Below are 19,158 nucleotides of genomic sequence, written 5' to 3'. Positions count from 1 at the left end.
TCCACCATCCCTTGATGTCCTGACCAATATTTATCCCCAAACAACATTGTTACATCAAATTACCTGTTCATTTATCTCACTGTTGTGTATCGGGTTTGCCATACTCAAACTAGTGGCCAGATTGCCTATGTTATAACAGTAGCAAGCAATTAAAAAGTACTTCAGAATTTATAAAGCACTTTGGGTAAATCTAATGTCATAAATGGTGCTACAGAAATGCAAGTTTCTTCTTTTTATAAGAAGATGTGAAAACATGAGATAATAATAAAAAAAAACAGCTGGACCATCTAGACTGTCACATCCCAACTCTAACAATTCCCACTCACCCAGATTTATATAAACTTCAAAGAAGGGGAAAGTCCAGATAAAACCAACATTCAATTCTGGGAAATCATTCATCTCTCACTCTTTCTACCCTTGCCTGATCTCCGCAGGGGGTCACATGGGCCATAGTTTATCTTGTTTGGCTATTTACTCTTGTGTGAGACAATTTCTTTCCCACCCAGAGTCTTAGAAGGTCATCCAACTCCTCAGACCTGATTCAGGTAGATCATTGGCTGATCTGTACCTCAACGCCATCTACCTACCCTGGATCTATAACTCTTAATAGCCAGGAACCAGTCGAGGCTGGTTTCAATTTAAGGTACAAAACAAATCAACGTTCACCACATACATGAATTGTTCTGATCTGGAATGCATTGCCTGAAAGGGTGGTGAACGTAGAGATTCAGTAAAGATCTTTGGAAGCAAGTGAGTACATATTTGAGAAGGAGGATATTTCCATGGTTATGCAAACAAAAGCCTTGCATTTTTATTGTGCTTTTCATGATCACTGGATGAGCCAAAGATCTTTATAGCTAATGAAGTACTTTTGAATTGTAGTCATTGTTATAATGAAGGGAATGAATAAAGATGAGAGGGAATAATTGGGTAGCAAATTCACAGTGTCGGTTCAGAAATGATGGGCTGAATGTTCTCCTGCACTACAAGATTCAGTGAAGTGGGCCAATTGCTCACATTCATGGGAGTGTAACATGGGATCAGGCTAGCACCTTCATAGGAAGAGAAAATAAACACAGGGGGATAAAAGCAATGCAGGATGATCCTATTCATCACAAGGGTAACAACCATGGCCCAATTCTAAGACCTGATTAGTTTAACAACAGGAGGTAACTGATTATGACATCATTAACTTAGCAACAGGTCTCGCACTGGTCCGTTGCAAGCTCAGCTTGTGACCGTCCTAATTTTCCACAATAATGAACAGGCGTCAGCATCTCTTCCTAAGCATTTATCTTGCCTGTGAAGAGTATTGAAGGTTAGCAGCAATAAAGAGGTCATACACGCAACACTCTGTGCCAGTACAAGGCAGCACCACTCCCCATATTCCCATCATATCAGTAGATGTTGAAGTATATCCTTTGCAGATGTTCAAGGAATTCTATTTAGAGGCTCCAAGAAAAGCAAACACAGAGCACTATACATTGTATAAGTGTACCGGTGTAGCCGTACATTACAAAGCGCTGAGGAGGAGGAGGAGAACAATGGATTTCCTCAGTCTTCATTTGCCTTTGTAAACTATATGATTTTTATTTATTGTAAAGAATGACCTATTTGTCTAAGGTTTTCAAATATAATTGGCACGGTGGCTCAGTGTTTAGCACTGCTGCCTCACAGCGCCAGGAACCCGGGTTCAATTCCCGCCTCGGGCAACTGTCTGTGTGGAGTTTGCACATTCTCCCCGTGTCTGTGTGGGTTTCTTCCAGGTGCTCCAGTTTCCTCCCACACTCCAAAGATGTGAAAGCTAGGTGAATTGGCCATGGTAAATTGTCCGTAGTGTTAGGTGCATTAGTCAGGGGTAAATGTAGGGGAATGGGTCTTCGGAGGGTCGGTGTGGACTTGGTGGGCTGAAGGGCCTGTTTCCATACTGTGGGGAATTTTTCCAAATTGGATTGGGAATGTCTATCACTTGAGCTGGAGAGTTAGAATGGTACTGACCTTTCACCTTTCGGAGATTTGTATTAAACGACAGGAGAGGTGGAAGCGAGTATTTAACATTGGCTCAGCGGCTGTCACCTTGATCGAAAGGTGCTCTAGGAGCCTGAGTACAGCATCTGGATACGGAGAGCTGCTTCATTAAACCAAGATCCTATCTGCCATCTCAGGATGATCTAAGAAGATCCCATGGCTACTATTTGAAGGAGCACGTGTGTTTTGTCCACTGTCTTTGCCCATCAATCTACATTAGTAAAATAGATTGGCTGGTTATTTAATTGGTGCAGTTCTAAAGTAACTGTGGAATTTTGTGTATGCATTTTGGTTGATGTGTTCTTCATTAAATGAGATCTGTCCTAACATTATAAATATTCTTAATTTCAATAGCTCAAATCATTTTGCATTTTGAAGAACTGTTGAATTGTGATAACAGGTGTATTGAAGGCTGCCAACTTGCGCCCCTCAGTCAGCCAATCAGATGAAAGAATGGCGTTCAGGGAATGGGGAAGTGCAGATTTATTTTTGCCGTTATATCTCTTTCAGCCTCCATACTGATTTGTTTTATTTTTTAAATAGGAAGATCAAGGTGTGGGATTTGTAGAAAATATTGGATCCCTTAGCCCCTACCTGAATTCTGTGCCTGACAACCTCAGTGCTAAGTGAGACTGAGGCACAGGATCCACTCAGAATGAATGCCCTTAGGAGGGTGGAAACCAGAAAATGAGAGTTGTAACTGCAGGAAGTGAGTAGAGACAGAGTTGTGTGTGTTTTTTAATCATGCATGGGAGGTGGGCATCACTGGTTGGGCCATCAATTTTTGCACAGCCTGGATTGCGTTTGAAAGACTGATAGTGAGCTACGTTCTTGATCCATTGCAGTCCATTTGATGTCGGTGGACTCAATGCTGTTAGGAAGGAGTGCCAGGATTTTGACCTAGCCTGAATGGTGAGTGGTTTGAAGGGAAACTTGCAGCCAGTGGTGTCCCCATGTATTTGCTGCACTTGTCCTTCCAGATGATAATGGTTGTGTGTTTGGAAAGTGATGTCTAAGGGCAGGGATGGGGTGAACAGTATGGATTGTCTTATATGGGTTTTCAGGATGGTTATCTGTTTAGTTCCATTTAATTCATAAGTGATCCTTTCCCTGGCTGATAACTGCCATGAAAAGTATAAGAAGCCAGCTCATCAAGGACAAGTAGGGACAGGCAGTAAATGCTGGCCTAGCCAGTAATGTTCATGTCCCACAGGAGAAATTTTAAAAATTAGTGATTGCCAATCAGATGGTGTAGTAATAAGTTCCTGCTAACAATTCTAGGCTGTGATAATTACTGTCTCTATTTGAGAAAATAAACTGTTCTACTTCATAAGGTGTATCTTAGTCATTTTACCCTGTATAAGTACAAGTTGCTATGTGGGAAAAGGTTCTGTCAGTTCATGCCGACTGCAAGGTTACTCCTGAGGTGTGATGAAGGGCGAGATGTTACTCTGTCCCACAGGGTGAGATGTTGCTCTCGTTCAGAAAGCAAGATCTCATTTATCTATTTTAACACCACCCATCTTTACAAAATCCCAGCAAACCTTTTTACTTGTCTTTTCAGGATTGAAATACCTGTTACCCCGAACTGTCCCCATTCTATCACTGAATTCACTTACTCATATCCTTTCTTTTCCCATCAGTAAATTGCATCCCTTTTGTGAGGTGGGTGTATGTGTAGAAAATGTCAAGTCATGATAATCCAAAGTTAAAAATCACGCAACAACAGGTTATAGTCAACAGTTTTATTTGGAAGCACTAGCTTTCAGAGCGCTGCACATTCATCAACTACCTGATGAAGGAGTAGCGCTCCGAAAGCTAGTGCTTCCATATAAACCTGGTATTGAGCGATTTTTAACTTTGTATACCCCAGTCCAACACCAGCATTTCCAAGTCATAATTATCCAGTAATCACAGTTGTCAGAAGGACAACAGGAGCCAATTGGCTTTTACCAGGCCATCAATTTCACCTGTCCCTAAACACGTGACATCTCGGTTCTATCTTAAACGGCATCTGTCACGTTTCTGTCTGTTTTCATGTTAGGAACAGTGACAGCATAACTCTGGCCAGCATTTACTGCCCATCTCTCATTGCCCTTGGGAAGGAGGTGGTGGGCTGCTGTCTTGAAGTGTTGCTGTCCATCTGGTGTAGGTGCACCCATTGTTTTAGAGGGGGTTCTAGGACTTTGAAATGGCAACACTGAAGGAATGGCGATATATTTCCAAATCAGGAGCGTTTGCGGGAAATTGAGGAGCAAATATGTAGGAAGATTGCAGATAGCTGTAAGAATAATAAGGTTGTAATAGTAGGGGATTTTAACTTGCCAAACATAGACTGGGACTGCCAGTGTTAAGTTCTTGGATGGGGACGAATTTGTAAAGTGGGTTCAAGAAAATGTTCTCAATCAATATGTAGATGGCTGTAGTATAGAAGGGGCAAAAGTCAACATCGTTTTGGGAATTAAGACGAGGCAAGTGACTGAGATGTTTGTTGGGGAGCACTTTGGGACCAGTGATCATAATTCTGTTAGTTTTAAAATAGTTATAGAAGAGGGTAGGGCCAGTCCACGAGTTAAAGTTTTAAATTGGGGCAAGACCAATTTTGCATTGTAATAGACAGATACTTCAAAAATTGTCGAGGGGAGGCTGTTCACATGTAAAAGGACATCTGGCCAGTGGGAGGCTTTCAAAAGTAAGATAATGAGAATTCAGGGACAGCATTCCTGTTAGAGTGAAGGGCAAAGTTGGCAGGAGTAGGGAACCCTGGATGTTTAGAGATGTTGAAGTCTGGTCAAGAAAAAGGAGGCATATGTCAGATATAGGCAGCTGGCATTAAGTAGAGGGGGTGTTGGAATACACTTTGGAGGGAAATCAGGAGGGGAAAAAGGGGATATGAGGTAGCTTGGGCAGATAAGATAAAGGAGAGTCCAAAGAGATTCTACAAGTATATTAAGGGCAATAGAATAACGAGGGAGATAATTGGGCCCCTTAAAGATGAATGAGGTCATCTACATGTGAAACCGTAGGAGATGGGTGAGATCCTAAACAAATATTTCATGTCAGTATTTACTTAAGAACGACATGGAACTTGGGGAAATAAATAGTGATGTCTTAAAAGAGGAGGAGCTGGAGGTCTTAAAATGCATCAAGGTAATAAATCCTCGGACTTGACCAAGTGTACCCAGGACATTGTGGGAAGCTGAGGAAGAAATTGCGGGGTCCCTAGCAGAGATATTTGTATCATAGATAGCCACAGATGTGGTGCCAGAAGACTGGATGGTGGCTAATGCGGTGCCATTATTTAAGAAAGGGAAAAGTCAGAAAACTGCAAACTGGCGAACCTAATATCAGTGGTGGGTAACTTGTTGGAGGAGATTCCGAGAGACAGGATCTACATGCATTTGGAAGGCAAGGACTGATTCAGGAGAGTCAGCATGGCTTTGTGTGTGAGAAATCATGGACTAACACAGTTAATGGTAGGGCCCTGGGGAGTGTTTAGATTAGATTACATTACAGTGTGGAAACAGGCCCTTCAGCCCAACAAGTCCACACCGACCCGCCGAAGCGCAACCCACCCATACCCCTACCCCTACATTTACATTTACCCCTAACCTAACACTACGGGCAATTTAGCATGGCCAATTCACCTGACCTGCACATCTTTGGACTGTGGGAGGAAACTGGAGCACCCGGAGGAAACCCACGCAGACACGGGGAGAACGTGCAAACTCCACACAGTCAGTCACCTGAGGTGGGAATTGAACCCGGGTCTCTGGCGCTGTGAGGCAGCAGTGCTAACCACTGTGCCACCGTGCCGCCCACGATTGAACAGAGAGACATAGGGGTGCAGGTACAGAGTAAAGTTACCTTGAAAGTGGCATCACAGGTGGACAGGATGGTGAAGAAGGCATTTGGCATGCTTTCCTTTATTGGTCAGAGCATTGGAATTGGAATTGGAATAATCATAGGTTATTACACCGACCATACCAGAAGAGAGCAGACGATGAGGAAGGCAGAGAGGAGACAGGTGCAAGAGACCCCGGGGGAAGTACCTGTCAGGAACAAGTTGAATCTTTTGGAAACAGTAGGGACAGATGACACTGCCAGTCCGCAGGACTTTGGAGAACTAGGAAGAAGACTGAAAAGCAGGATGTCCAGGGTGGTTATCTCCAGTTTGTTTCCAGTTCCTCGGGCTGGTGAGGCCAGAAACAGGGAGATAATGGACTTGAATGTGTGGTTGGGGAACTGGTGCAGGAAGCAAGGGTTTAAATTCTTGGATCACTGGGTTATGTTTTGTGGAAAGCATAAATTCTACAAGAGAGACGGTTTGCACCTTAATAGGTTGGGGACCAGCATTCTGGTAGGCAGGTTTGCTACTGCAACACAGCTACGTTTAAACTAAGTAGCCGGGGGGAGGGGACAAACTGGATGTTAAGAAGGAAATTGAAGAGAAAGTTAGAACAAGGGAAGTCAAGAAAGACAACTGTATCAATGAGGCAGAAAACTCAGAAAGGGATCATGCTGTAAGGTTGAGTGAAATAGGAGTTGATGGGAAGGGTGAGGGCAGTAACAAATTAAAAATACTATATATGAATGGACGAAGCATTAGAAATAAGATGGATGAGCTTGAGGCTCTTTTGGAAATTGGCAGATACGATATTGTGAGGATAACTGAGACGTGGCTTCAAGTGGACAGGACCTGGGAAATGAATATTCAAGGCTACACGTGCTATCGTAAAGACAGACTGACGGGCAGAGGGGGTGGGGTGGCCATGTTGGTAAGGGATGGTATCAGTCCCTTGCGCGGGGGGACCTAGAATCAGGGGATGTAGAGTCAGTATGGACAGAGCTGAGAAATTCTAAGGGTAAAAAGACCCCCTTGGGAGTTATCTACAGGCCCCCAAACAGTAGTCTGGATGTCGGATGTAAGTTGAATCAGGAGCTGAAATTGGCCTGTCGCAAAGATGTTACTACAGTTGTTATGGGGGATTTCAATATGCAGGTAGACTGGGAGAATCAGGATGGGATTGGACCTCAAGAAAGAGACTTTGTGGAGTGCCTCCAAGATAGATTCTTAGAACAGCTGCTGCTGGAGCCTACCAGGGAGAAGGCAAATCTGGACCTGGTATTGTGCAACGAACCAGAATTGATCAGGGACCTCGAAGTGAAGGAACCATTGGGAAGTAGTGACCATAATACAATAAGCTTCAATCTGCAATTTGAGAGGGAGAGGATACAATCGAAAGTGACAATATTTCAGTTGAATAAAGGGAACTATGGAGCTATGAGGGAGGAGCTGGCCAAAGATGACAGTGGATGAACAATGGTGGATATTTCTGTGTATAATGCAGAAGATGCAGCATCAGTTCATTCCAAAAAGGAAGAAAGATCCCAGGAGGAGGCATGGGTGGCCGTGGCTGATGAGGGAAGTTAAGAAACATATAAAGTTAAAAGAGAAAAAGTATAACATAGCAAAGATAAGTCGGAAAACGGAGGACTGGGAAGCTTTTAAAGAACAACAGAGGATTACTAAGAAGGAAATACGCAGAGAAAAAATGAGGTACGAAGGTAAACTGGCCAAAAATATAAAGGAGGATAGTAAAAGCTTTTTTAGGTATGTGAAAGGCAAAAAAATGCTTAAGACTAAAATTGGGCCCTTGAAGACAGAAACAGGGGAATATATTACGGGGAACAAAGAAATGGCAGAAGAATTGAATTGTTACTTCAGATCTGTGTTCACTGGGGAAGACACAAGCAATCTCCCTGAGGTAACAGTGGCTGAAGGACCTGAACTTAAGGGAATTTATATTTGCCAGGAATTGGTGTTGGAGAGACTGTTAGTTCTGAAGGTTGATAAGTCCCTGGGGCCTGATGGTCTACATCCCAACGTACTGAAGGAGGTGGCTCAAGAAGTCGTGGATGTGTTGGTGATTATTTTCCAGAGTTCGATAGATTCGGGATCAGTTCCTGCAGATTGGAGAGTGGCTAATGTTGTACCATTTTTTAAGAAAGGTGGGAGAGAGAAAGCAGGAAATTATAGACCAGTTAGTCTGACCTCAGTGGTGGGAAAGATGCTGGAGTCTATTATAAAGAATGAAATTATGACACATCTGGATAGTAGTAACAGGATAGGTCAGAGTCAGTATGGATTCATGAAGGGGAAATCATGCTTGACTAATCTTCTGGAATTTTTTGAGGATGTAACTCTGAAGATGGACGAGGGAGATCCAGTAGATGTAGTGTACCTGGACTTTCAGAAAGTTTTTGATAAAGTCCCACATAGGAGGTTAGTGAGCAAAATTAGGGTGCACGGTATTGGGGGCAAAGTACTAACTTGGATTGAAAGTTGGTTGGCTGATAGGAAACAAAGAGTAGTGATAAACGGCTCCATTTTGGAATGGTAGGCAGTGACCAGTGGGGTACCACAGGGATCAGTGCTGGGACCACAGCTTTTTACAATATATATTAATGATATAGAAGATGGTATTAGTAATAACATCAGCAAATTTGCTGATGATACAAAGCTGGGTGGCAGGGTGAAATGTGAGGAGGATGTTAGGAGATTACAGGGTGACCTGGACAGGTTAGGTGAGTGGTCAGATGCATGGCAGATGCAGTTTAATGTGGATAAATGTATGGTTATCCACTTTGGTGGCAAGAATAGGAAGGCAGATTACTACCTAAATGGAATCAATTTAGGTAAAGCGGTAGTACAAAGAGATCTGGGTGTTCTTGTACACCAGTCAATGAAGGTAAGCATGCAGGTACAGCAGGTAGTGAAGAAGGCTAATAGCATGCTGGCCTTCATAACAAGAGGGATTGAGTATAGAAGCAAAGAGGTTCTTCTGCAACTGTACAGACCTCTGGTGAGACCACATCTGGAGTATTGTGTGCAGTTCTGGTCTGCAAATTTGAGGAAAGACATTCTGGCTATTGAGGGAGTGCAGCGTAGGTTCACGAGGTCAATTCCTGGAATGGCGGGCCTACCTGACACTGAAAGACTGGAGCGACTGGGCTTGTATACCCTTGAGCTTAGAAGACTGAGAGGGAATCTGATTGAGACATATAAGATTATTAAAGGACTGGACACTCTGGAGGCAGGAAACATGTTTCTGCTGATGGGTGAGTGCCGAACCAGAGGACACAGCTTAAAAATACGGGGTAGACCATTTAGGACAGAGATGAGGAGAAACTTCTTCACCCAGAGAGTGGTGGCTGTGTGGAATGCTCTGCCCCAGAGGGCAGTGGAGGCCCAGTCTCTGGATTCATTTAAGAAAGAGTTGGATAGAGCTCTCAAGAATAGTGGAATCAAGGGTTATGGAGATAAGGCAGGAACAGGATACTGATTAAGGATGATCAGCCATGATCATATTGAATGGTGGTGCAGGCTCGAAGGGCAGAATGGCCTACTCCTGCACCTATTGTCTATTGTCTATTCTGGCCGTAAAAGATATTAGTAAGGTCACATTTGGAGAACTACATACAATTCTGGTTGCTGTGCTCAAGGAAGGATGTTATTAAACTGGAAAGGGTGAAAAAACGATTTACAAGAATGTGACTGAACCTGAAGTGTTTGAGTTATAAGGAGAGGCCAGATAGGTTGGATTTTTTTTCCCTGAAGCACAGGAGGCTGAGGGGTGATCTTATAGAAGTTGAGAGACATACATAAGGTGAATAATCAGGATTTTTACCCCAGGGTAGGGGAATACAAAACTAGAGGACATAGGTTTAAGGTGAGAGGGGAAAGATTTAAAAGGAGCCTGAGGAGCAACTTTTTCATGGAAAAAGCTGCCAGAGGAAGTGGTAGAGGTAGGGACAATTACAGCACTTAAAAGACATTTGGACAGATGTATGGATAGAAAAGGTTTGGAAGGATATGGGCTGAACTCAGGCAAATGGGACTAGTTCAGTTTAGGAAATCTGGTCTACATGGGCAAGTAGGGCCGAAGGGCCTGTTTTCGTGCTGTATGACTATGTGAGTGGCTTGGAGGGTGCTTGTTGGTGGTGGTGTTCCCTTGTATCTGCTGCCATTTTAATGGTCATGGGTTTGGAAGGTGCTGTTGAAAGAGGCTTGGTGAATTTCTGCATTGCATTTGTATATGGTGCACACTGTTGTTACGATGTATTTATGATGGAGTAGTAAATATTTGTCGATGTGGTGCCAATCAAGACTGCTATCTCCTGAATGGTGTCAAGTTTCTGGAGATGCTGTTACCCAAACAAGTGGAGAATATTTGATCACACTCCTGACTTGTGCCTTGTAGATGGTGCTTGCAAATGTGTTGCTGGAAAAGCGCAGCAGGTCAGGCAGCATCCAAGGAACAGGAGAATCGACATTTCGGGCATAAGCCCTTCTTCAGGAATGATGGTGGACAGGCTTTCAGGAGTCAGGAGGTGTTATTCACTGCAGGATTCTAGTCACTGACCTGCTCTTCTAGCTTTAGTATTTATATGGCTCGTCCACTTCAGTTTCTGACCAATGGTTCTGCATTGTCATTGCTAGGTAACTGCATTGAGATCTTTTTGCTTGTATAGGTGCTTAAATGCAGGTTGTTGTCATCTCTAACCTGCACAAACTCCATGGGAATCCAATCTTCCCACAAATCATAGAATCCTTACCATGTGGAAACAGGCCCTTCAGCTCAACAAGTCCACACCGACACTCCAGAGAATATCCCACCCAAACCCATTCCTCTATGCTTATCCCTGAACCTACACATCTCTCGACAGTATGGGCAATTTAGCACGGCTAATCCACCTAAGCCGCACATGTTTGGATGTGGGAGAAAACCCACACAGACACAGGGAGAATGTGCAAACTCCACACAGACTGTCGCCCAAGGCTGGATCGAACCCAGGTCCTGACACTGTGAGGCAGCAGTGCATAGTTTAGAGATCCCACTAGTGCTTTGAACAGCACCACTGAAGATATGCACTGTCTTCACCGGGAATGGTCAAAGAAGAGAAATGAAGTCCTGACGAAATTGGGGAATTGTTCCAAACAAGTCCAAGAAAATACCTGACATTGCTTTGTACATCTAACTCTTACAGTGCAATTTAATGAAGCCTCTGTTCAAAGTGATATGGAAATGCACCTCATTCCTGTTCCCTTCTTCTGGGCGCTGTCCTCTTGTCTGATTGACAAGAGTGAGAACGACAATTTCTCTACACAATTACCCCTTTATACAAAAATAATCTGTTGTTATTTTTATTCCCCTCACAGGAGACACTAAACAGAACTCCTGTCTACCTGTGGTAAGAGCCAAAGACCAAAAAACTTAGGAACAGAAATAGGCCATTGAGCCTATTTAGTCTGCAGTGAGATCATGGCTGTTATGATAATCCTCATCTCCACTCTCTTGCCTTTCCCCCATTATCCTTGATTCCCTTACTGTTTAAAAAGCTGTCTAACTCAGTCTTGAATGTACTTAATGACCCAGCTTCTGGGTTCCTCTATGGCAAAGAGTCATTATTCTCAGAGAAGAAATTCCTCCTCATCCCTTAATTAAATGAACAACCTTTTACTCTGAGATTATGCCCTCTGGTCTCAGCATCTCCCACAAGGGTAAGCAATCTTTCCTCATCTACCCTGTCAAGCCCCTGGTTTCAATGGGGTCACCTGTCATTCTTCTAAACTCCAATGAGTAAAGACCCAACCTATTCAACTTCTCCTCATAAGTCAGTCACTTCATACTTGATATCAATCTACTGAACCATCTCTGGTTCAGAGGGCTGCCTATGAAATAAAAACTATACAATTATGGATCTTTCTCCTACACAATATAACAAAGCATAGAAGGTTAGCAATGTTGGGTTAATCAGGTTAAATAAATTCTGCTTTGGTCACATTAGCAGAGAGCTCAACAATGAGGTGACTGCTCCACCAAGCGCACATCATGACCCTACTTTGCTTGTGTTGCAAATGAAAGGAAGGATCTAGTATCAGATTCTGGGTGTAGTAATCAATCTGTAATCAATCTTTACAGTAATATAAATCAGCTTTAAACATTGCCTCAGTTAATTACTTTCTAACTTAATGCGTAGGAATATTGCTAGGTTGTGGGTGTCATTCAGTATTAAAACAAATTGATCCAAGAGTAATAATCTAAAAGAAATTTAATTTGTTTTACTTCTGACTCTAATTAAGTTTTACACAAAATACAGGTTATATAACGTGATTTATAGCAAAAAGCATCAGAGGTAAAAAAGAGAAATTGTTGGCCACAGGCAATCTCAATATTAAATAAATGGATCTGCTTTAATAATCCAAAATAATTTAATTAGTTTCACTACTAATTAATTTCTACACAAATAAATTGTCTTAGAGGATACTTAGCTCAGATAATAAAACAAATTGATATGTGCTGTGGCTACATTGCCTTTGCAGAAGAGTGGCAGTGTGTTTGTGAGGAGCTTGCTTTTTTATCTTGAAATTCTTCCCTTGTAGAACAAGGAGGCAGTGGAAAGAATTGTGGAATGACCAAACATGACTTGGAGATGCTTTTGTTGGAACATAGCATCAGCTAGACTCTGGATTTCCTACCCAAAACCTCTTCACTTAAGTAACATTCACTCTCGTTTAAGATGGTCCTTAAAATCTACCTCTTTTAGCCCACGATCTATCTTTGTGTTGGCATCAAATTTAGTCTCATCCCTCTCATATAAAGTACCTTAGCACATCTTTGGTGCCTACTGGCCTTGAAGGGGCCGGAATCCCAGTAGAAAATTAAGGAGAAAACAAAAGAAATTTACGTAGCACCCTTTCATAGAATGTGTACAGAACGGCTACCTAATCCGACATTTAAAAAGCTTCATAAGGGAAGACTTACAACTGGAACTAGTGATGGAAGAATGAGCCAGAGCAGATAAGAGAAGTAGAGGAACATCTAGGCAAGGGTGACCATATTGTAATATGCTTTAAGTTGATACAGGAGAAGGACATAAGTAAGATGAAAACCAAGTTCATAGATTGGAGAGCACTTGAGAATAGACCTCAAGAAAACAAAATAGGTAACAATATTGGGAAATAAAACAATGTAGAACAATAATGGAAAACAGTTAAAATATTTTCAGCAGAGTTGAGAAGAAATACATTTCACTCAAAGGAAAGAACAAGGTAAACATGAGTGAGACTCTGATGAATAAAGACAGAGAGTACAACGAAGAGATGGGAAATGCAGTATTTATACATCAAAGGAGAGCAGGATAAGAGAGAATACAAAAGTAATTAGGAGAGAAAACAAAAAAAACTAGACTGGGAATATGGAATTAAATGGTCAAGGAACATGAGGAAGCACAATATCTTATAGGCATATCATTTGTTTTAAAAAGCTGCGAGGGAATAGGACCATTGAGAGAGATAGAACAAAACAATAGGCAATGATAGAGAGATGATAGAAACATTAACAATTATTTTCATTTTGTATTTATCAAGAAAGTAAAACCGTTATTGAACAATGATTTGAGCAAGGCAATATATACATTTAGATAAAAATTGGGCATGCGTTAAATAAACTTAGCAAACTCAAAATGGGAAAAGCCCCTGGTTCAGATGAATTGCATTTCAAAAATCTGGGAAATCAATCATGACAAAGAAAAATAAAAATATATAATCTTTTTAACAGATAGCACATTCCAAATCACAACTATTTACTACTTTTAAAAAACTGTTTTTCTCTCTCCTCTTCTTCTTTTACCAATCACCTTTTCAAACACAGACTCCCTCAGTGCCAATTCCGTCTTGCTCCTGCCTTTCAATTCTGTTAGGCAAGCATTTCCTATTCCCACATTTTGAGATTTTGCCGTAGCAGCTGAAGTAGAGGTCATCATTTATAACGCAATCCCTGAGCAAAGAGACTTCCTTGTTCTACATACAATCAAACCATGTCTGCACCTCCCCAGGTGGTAGGTTTTTGACCATCATTCCCTTTAAATGTAGGGATCTATACAGCCTGCTTGGTCTGGTGCACTTCAGGAAAGCCACTGACAGCTAAGTTGAAGAGGCTCTATAATTTATTGCATCTTAGCAACTATTTAAAGATTACATCGATAGACACTATAACAGAGACTATGAAGATAACCTGAATGGTGGGTCTTCCTCCTTCAAAACCCTAATCTATTCTGCCCACAAGTCCACATGACATCATTACAGTGAGTGGTGCTTAAGGCATTCCTCAGGATAAACCCTTTCAAACCCTTATACCCTTCGACAACTTCTTTTCTGAAATACCTTTTGATTATTAATATTGTATATTTGTGTTTGTATTTGTCTCTACTCCAATTCCCCCAATTCTCTGTCTTCACAAATACAGGTGATCTAGCACATCACTATTCTCCCAGAATGCATTCTCTTTGGATGTGGAAGATTGGTAGTTCCCTGGGTTGGCAACAACTGACTGATTCTTCTCCTGACAGGATGAGGTTAAAAAATCCCTTTAATCTCTTGGATTTCCATCACAGAGGACAAAATAGTCAATTACTCCTTTGCAATTACCCTAGGGAACACTTAAACTTATGGATTCCTGTTCTGGAAGATAGCTGTCCCATTGAAACAAATAATTTCTTCTTTGCAGTATCCTGAATCTTTGGGTATTGGTCATTCTGTGATTACTTAATGGAGCTGTAATCTTTACACCTTCAATCTGTGTCAATAGTTTTCATTCTCAACCTGCCAGCAAATAGATTATGAAATATGTAAATTTTATTTCAGCTTGTCTTTGTTTTAGAGTAACTAATTCCCGTCTCCAGAGGGTTCCTAACTGTCCAGTGCAGCGTATTACTTACCAGCTCTAAAATACTTTCACCATTGACTGTAGATTCTTCTTTATTGAATTTTGCTATGAGAGTTTACTTTGCAGAGCTTGAAATATTCATCCCTTTCTTACTGACCATCTACATGAGTATGAAGAAGCTGACAAACCTTTTGACTTCCAGCCAGCATGTAATATGAGGTAGGTAAATAAAATCCCTACCACTGATCACTATGCCATGCTTGCAACTAAGACCATGCCTGTACCTCACCATGTGATGTGTTTGCTATTGCCATCCTCTTTAGGTGTGTGAAATTACAGGACCTGCTTGGTCCAGTGTGATAGGAAAATCACTTCCTGGTCTTACTCGAAGAGGAGAAAGTGAGGACTGCAGATGCTGGAGATCAGAGCTGAAAATGTGTTGCTGGAAAAGCGCAGCAGGTCAGACAGCATCCAAGGAACAGGAGAATCGACGTTTCGGGCATCAGCCCTTCTTTAGGAATGAGGAAAGTGTGTCCAGCAGGCTAAGATAAAAGGTAGGGAGGAGGGACTTGGGGGAGGGGCGTTGGGAATGCGATAGGTGGAGAGAGGTCAAGGTGAGGGTGAAAGGCTGGAGTGGGGTGGGGGCGGAGAGGTCAGGAAGAAGATTGCAGGTTAGGAAGGCGGTGCTGAGTTCGAGGGATTTGACTGAGACAAGGTGGGGGGAGGGGAAATGAGGAAACTGGAGAAATCTGAGCTCATCCCTTGTGGTTGGAGGGTTCCCAGACGGAAGATGAGGCGCTCTTCCTCCAACCGTCATGTTGCCATGGTCTGGCGATGGAGGAATCCAAGGACCTGCATGTCCTTGGTGGAGTGGGAGGGGGAGTTGAAGTGTTTGGCTACGGGGTGGTTGGGTTGGTTGGTCCGGGTGTCCCAGAGGTGTTCTCTGAAACATTCCACAAGTAGGCGGCCTGTCTCCCCAATATAGAGGAGGCCATATCGGGTGCAGCTGATGCAATAGACGATGTGTGTGGAGGTGCAAATGAATTTGTGGCAGATATGGAAGTGTCCCTTGGGGCCTTGGAGGGAGGTAAGGGGGGAGGTGTGGGCGCAAGTTTTGCATTTCTTGCGGTTGCATGGGAAGGTGCCGGGAGTGGAGGTTGGAGGAGCTTGTAGTGAACAAGAAGTAGTTTATTGGATGTTAGCAACTAGTTACAGGTTATATACAACATAGAAAAGTACAGCACAAAACAGGCCCTTTGGCCCATGGTGTTGTGCCAAGGGTTAATCCTAATGTAAAATATAAAAACTTAACCTACACACCCCTCAACTCACTGCTATCCATGTGCATGTCCAGCAGTCGCATAAATATCCCCAATGACTCTGTTTCCACCACCACCGCTGGCAACGCATTCCATGCATTCACAACTATCTGCGTAAAGAACCTTCCTCTGAAGTCCCCTCCACACCTTTCTCCTAATATCTTAAAACTATGACCCCTTGTGCCAGTCAATCCTGCCCTGGGGAAAAGTCTCTGGCTATTGACTCTATCCATTTCTCTCACTATCTTGTAAGGTCACCCCTCTTCCTCCTTCTCTCCGGAGAGAAAAGTCTGAGCTTAGTCAACTTTTCTTCATACAGCAAGCCCTCCAGTCCAGGCAGCATTCTGGTAAACCTTCTTTGCACCTTCTCCAAAGCCTCTCTATCTTTCCTATAGTAGGGTGACCAGAACTGGACACAATATTCCAAGTGTGGCCTCACCAGGGACTTGTAGAGCTGTAGCAAAACCTTGCTGCTCTTAAACTCGATCCCCCATTAATGAAAGCCAAAACACCATATGCTTTCTTCACAACCCTATCCACTTGGATGGCAATTTTGAGGGATCTATGTACTTGAACACCAAGATCCCTCTGTTCCTCCACACTGCCAAGAATCCTGTCTTTAATCCTATATTCAGCATTCAAGTTTGATCTTCCAAAATGTATCACTTCACATTTATCCAGGTTGAACTCCATCTGCCGTTTCTCAGCCCAGCTCTGTATCCTGTCTATGTCGTGCTGCAGCCTGCAGTAGCCCTCAATACTATCAGCGGCACCTCCGACTTTTGTATCATCTGCAAATTTACTAACCCACCTATCAACCTCCTCATCCAAGTCATTTATAAAAACTACAAAGAAGAGAGTCCACTGAACACTGACCTCCAGGCAGAATATTTTCCATCTACAACCACTCTCTGCCTTCTGTCAGCCAACCAATTCTGAATCCAGATAGCTAAATCTCCCCGTATCTCATACTTCCTGATGTTATGAATGAGCCTACCATGGGAAACCTCATCAAAAGCCTTGCTGAAGTCCATATACACCAAATCCACTGCTCGACCTTCATCAGCCAGGTCTTGTCACCTCCTCAAAGAACTCAATAAGATTTGTGAGGCATGACCTGTCCCTCACAAAGCCATGCTGACCGCCTTTACTCTATGCTTTTCCAAATAGTCATAAATTCTATCCCTCAGAATTCTTTCTAAAATGTTGCTGGCCACAGACATAAGACTGACTGGTCTGTAGTTGCCAGGATTTCCCTATTACCCTTCTTGAAAAGAGGAACAACATTCGACTCCTTCCAATCCTCCGGTACGACTCCCGTGGAGAGTGAGGAGGCAAATATTCTCGCCAGTGGCTTGGCAACCCCTTCTTGCTTCCTGGAGCAACATAGGATAAATCTGGTCTGGCCCTGGGGACTTATCAATCTTAATATTTGCCAAAATTTCCAGCACATCAACTTCATCAATCTTGATCTGGTCAAGCCAGTATCCCAGGTCTTCAAAGTTCTCATTCACAGCAAGGTCCCTTTCCTTAGTGAAAACTGAAGCAAAAAACTCATTTAGAGCTTCCCCTATCTGCTCAGACTCCACACACAAGTTTTCTACGCTATCCCTGACCAGCTCTACCTTCTCCCTGATCATTCACTTATTCCTCACATATGAGTAAAATGTCTTTGCATTCTCCCTAATCCTTCTTGTACATGTTTATGATCTTAGATGGTGGTGCTTAAGGCCCTTCTCACCTTTCTCACCCTTGCACCCTGACCCTTCCTCACACTCTTGCAGGTCAAGGCAAATGGAAATTTGGAATGAGCAAGCAAGCAGGAGGGGTGATGAGTGCAAGAGGTAGCGAGTGGGGTATAAGTGGAAAGGGTTAGTAAGTTACTGTCATTTTGCAGTGTCCTCATCAAACATTGCCAGGGCAGATATAGCACAGAGTTCAATACAGAGTACAGCTCCCTCTGCCCTGTGCCAACAAACACTCCCTGGATAGGCACAGCACAGCGTTAGATACAGACTAAACCTCCTTTTACACTCCTTGGATAGGTCGAGCACAGTGTTAGATTCAGAGGAAATCTTCCTCTACACTGTTCCCATCAAACACTCCCAGGGCAGGTACAGCATGGCGTTAGATTCAGCATAAATCTTCCTCCACACAGTCCACATCAAACACTACCAGGACAGGCGCAGCACAGGGTTATGTCTGAATGCAGGTTTGCCGAATTTATAGTTCACTGCTCACATATACAGTATCTTGCCCATTCCTGAATGATGGTATTGTGTAGTTCCCCCTCCCAACATCAACCATCAGTCTGCATTCCAACTCCAGAACAATGGCATGTGGAATGATTGTCAATTAGCTCAAAAGAAAAACTATGCAGAGCAGGGGAGCATCACGATATAAACTGCTCATCCAGACAGCCAGTCTAGACATGACGTGCTGAATGGCCTCCTTCCATGCTGTACACATTCTACACTTCTGTCAATAATACTCATTGTCAAAACCTAAGAATCTTCCTGTCTCCTCACTCTCGTAATTTCAGCAAGTACAACCAAAAAGTTAATTTGTCCAATTTATTTTATTAACAGTCTTATGGATCAGACAGTGTCCTATTTAAGGTTTGTTTGAAAGCTAATTCACAATGCTTTCCTCTCACCCAGGGGCAGTTTATTGGACACATACAGGCCCAGGATGGAGTTTGCTGGACAAGGCAGATGAATAAGGTTCGAAATCTCATTTAATGTGGCCTCCTGGCCCAAGGGCGGTGAACAGATAGATCAGCGGGCCAGGCCATCCCAGAATTAGAACTCATCCACAACACAGATGGATCTGCTGATTCCCAGCAAACATGTTGGTTTCAGCACAGGCTGACTCGCTCACTTTGTTAAAAAGGCCAGCAAGCATCAAACAGATGGTTTGTGCAGTTGGCTGGGGATGTGTCTGAGTGACCACAACCACATTGGGCTAATTCAGTACAAATTATTTTTAAAAAAGCAGCTTCCACAGAGCAAAAACTGCTGTGGAAAGTCAGGAAGAATATTCAGAGTACAGTGATATAAAGGGAAAAATGTCAGATCACG

At 42.8% G+C, this 19,158-nt stretch overlaps 1 protein-coding gene across 1 annotated transcript in view; it reads left to right on the top strand.

The window, feature by feature from the left end:
- The first annotated feature begins 15,242 nt into the window (after positions 1–15,242).
- Positions 15,243–19,158, top strand: part of LOC140463377 (solute carrier family 2, facilitated glucose transporter member 5-like) — a 56,257-nt gene continuing 52,341 nt past the window's right edge. The window contains exons 1-2 of the mRNA XM_072557242.1: positions 15,243–15,313; positions 18,739–18,801. The gene's annotated coding sequence lies outside the window, so the exon portion shown is untranslated. The remainder of the gene's footprint in view (positions 15,314–18,738; positions 18,802–19,158) is intronic.

This window comes from Chiloscyllium punctatum, chromosome 38 (genome assembly GCF_047496795.1).
Source record: "Chiloscyllium punctatum isolate Juve2018m chromosome 38, sChiPun1.3, whole genome shotgun sequence".
NCBI lineage: Eukaryota > Metazoa > Chordata > Chondrichthyes > Orectolobiformes > Hemiscylliidae > Chiloscyllium > Chiloscyllium punctatum.
This window is presented reverse-complemented; position numbering and strand designations above follow the sequence as displayed.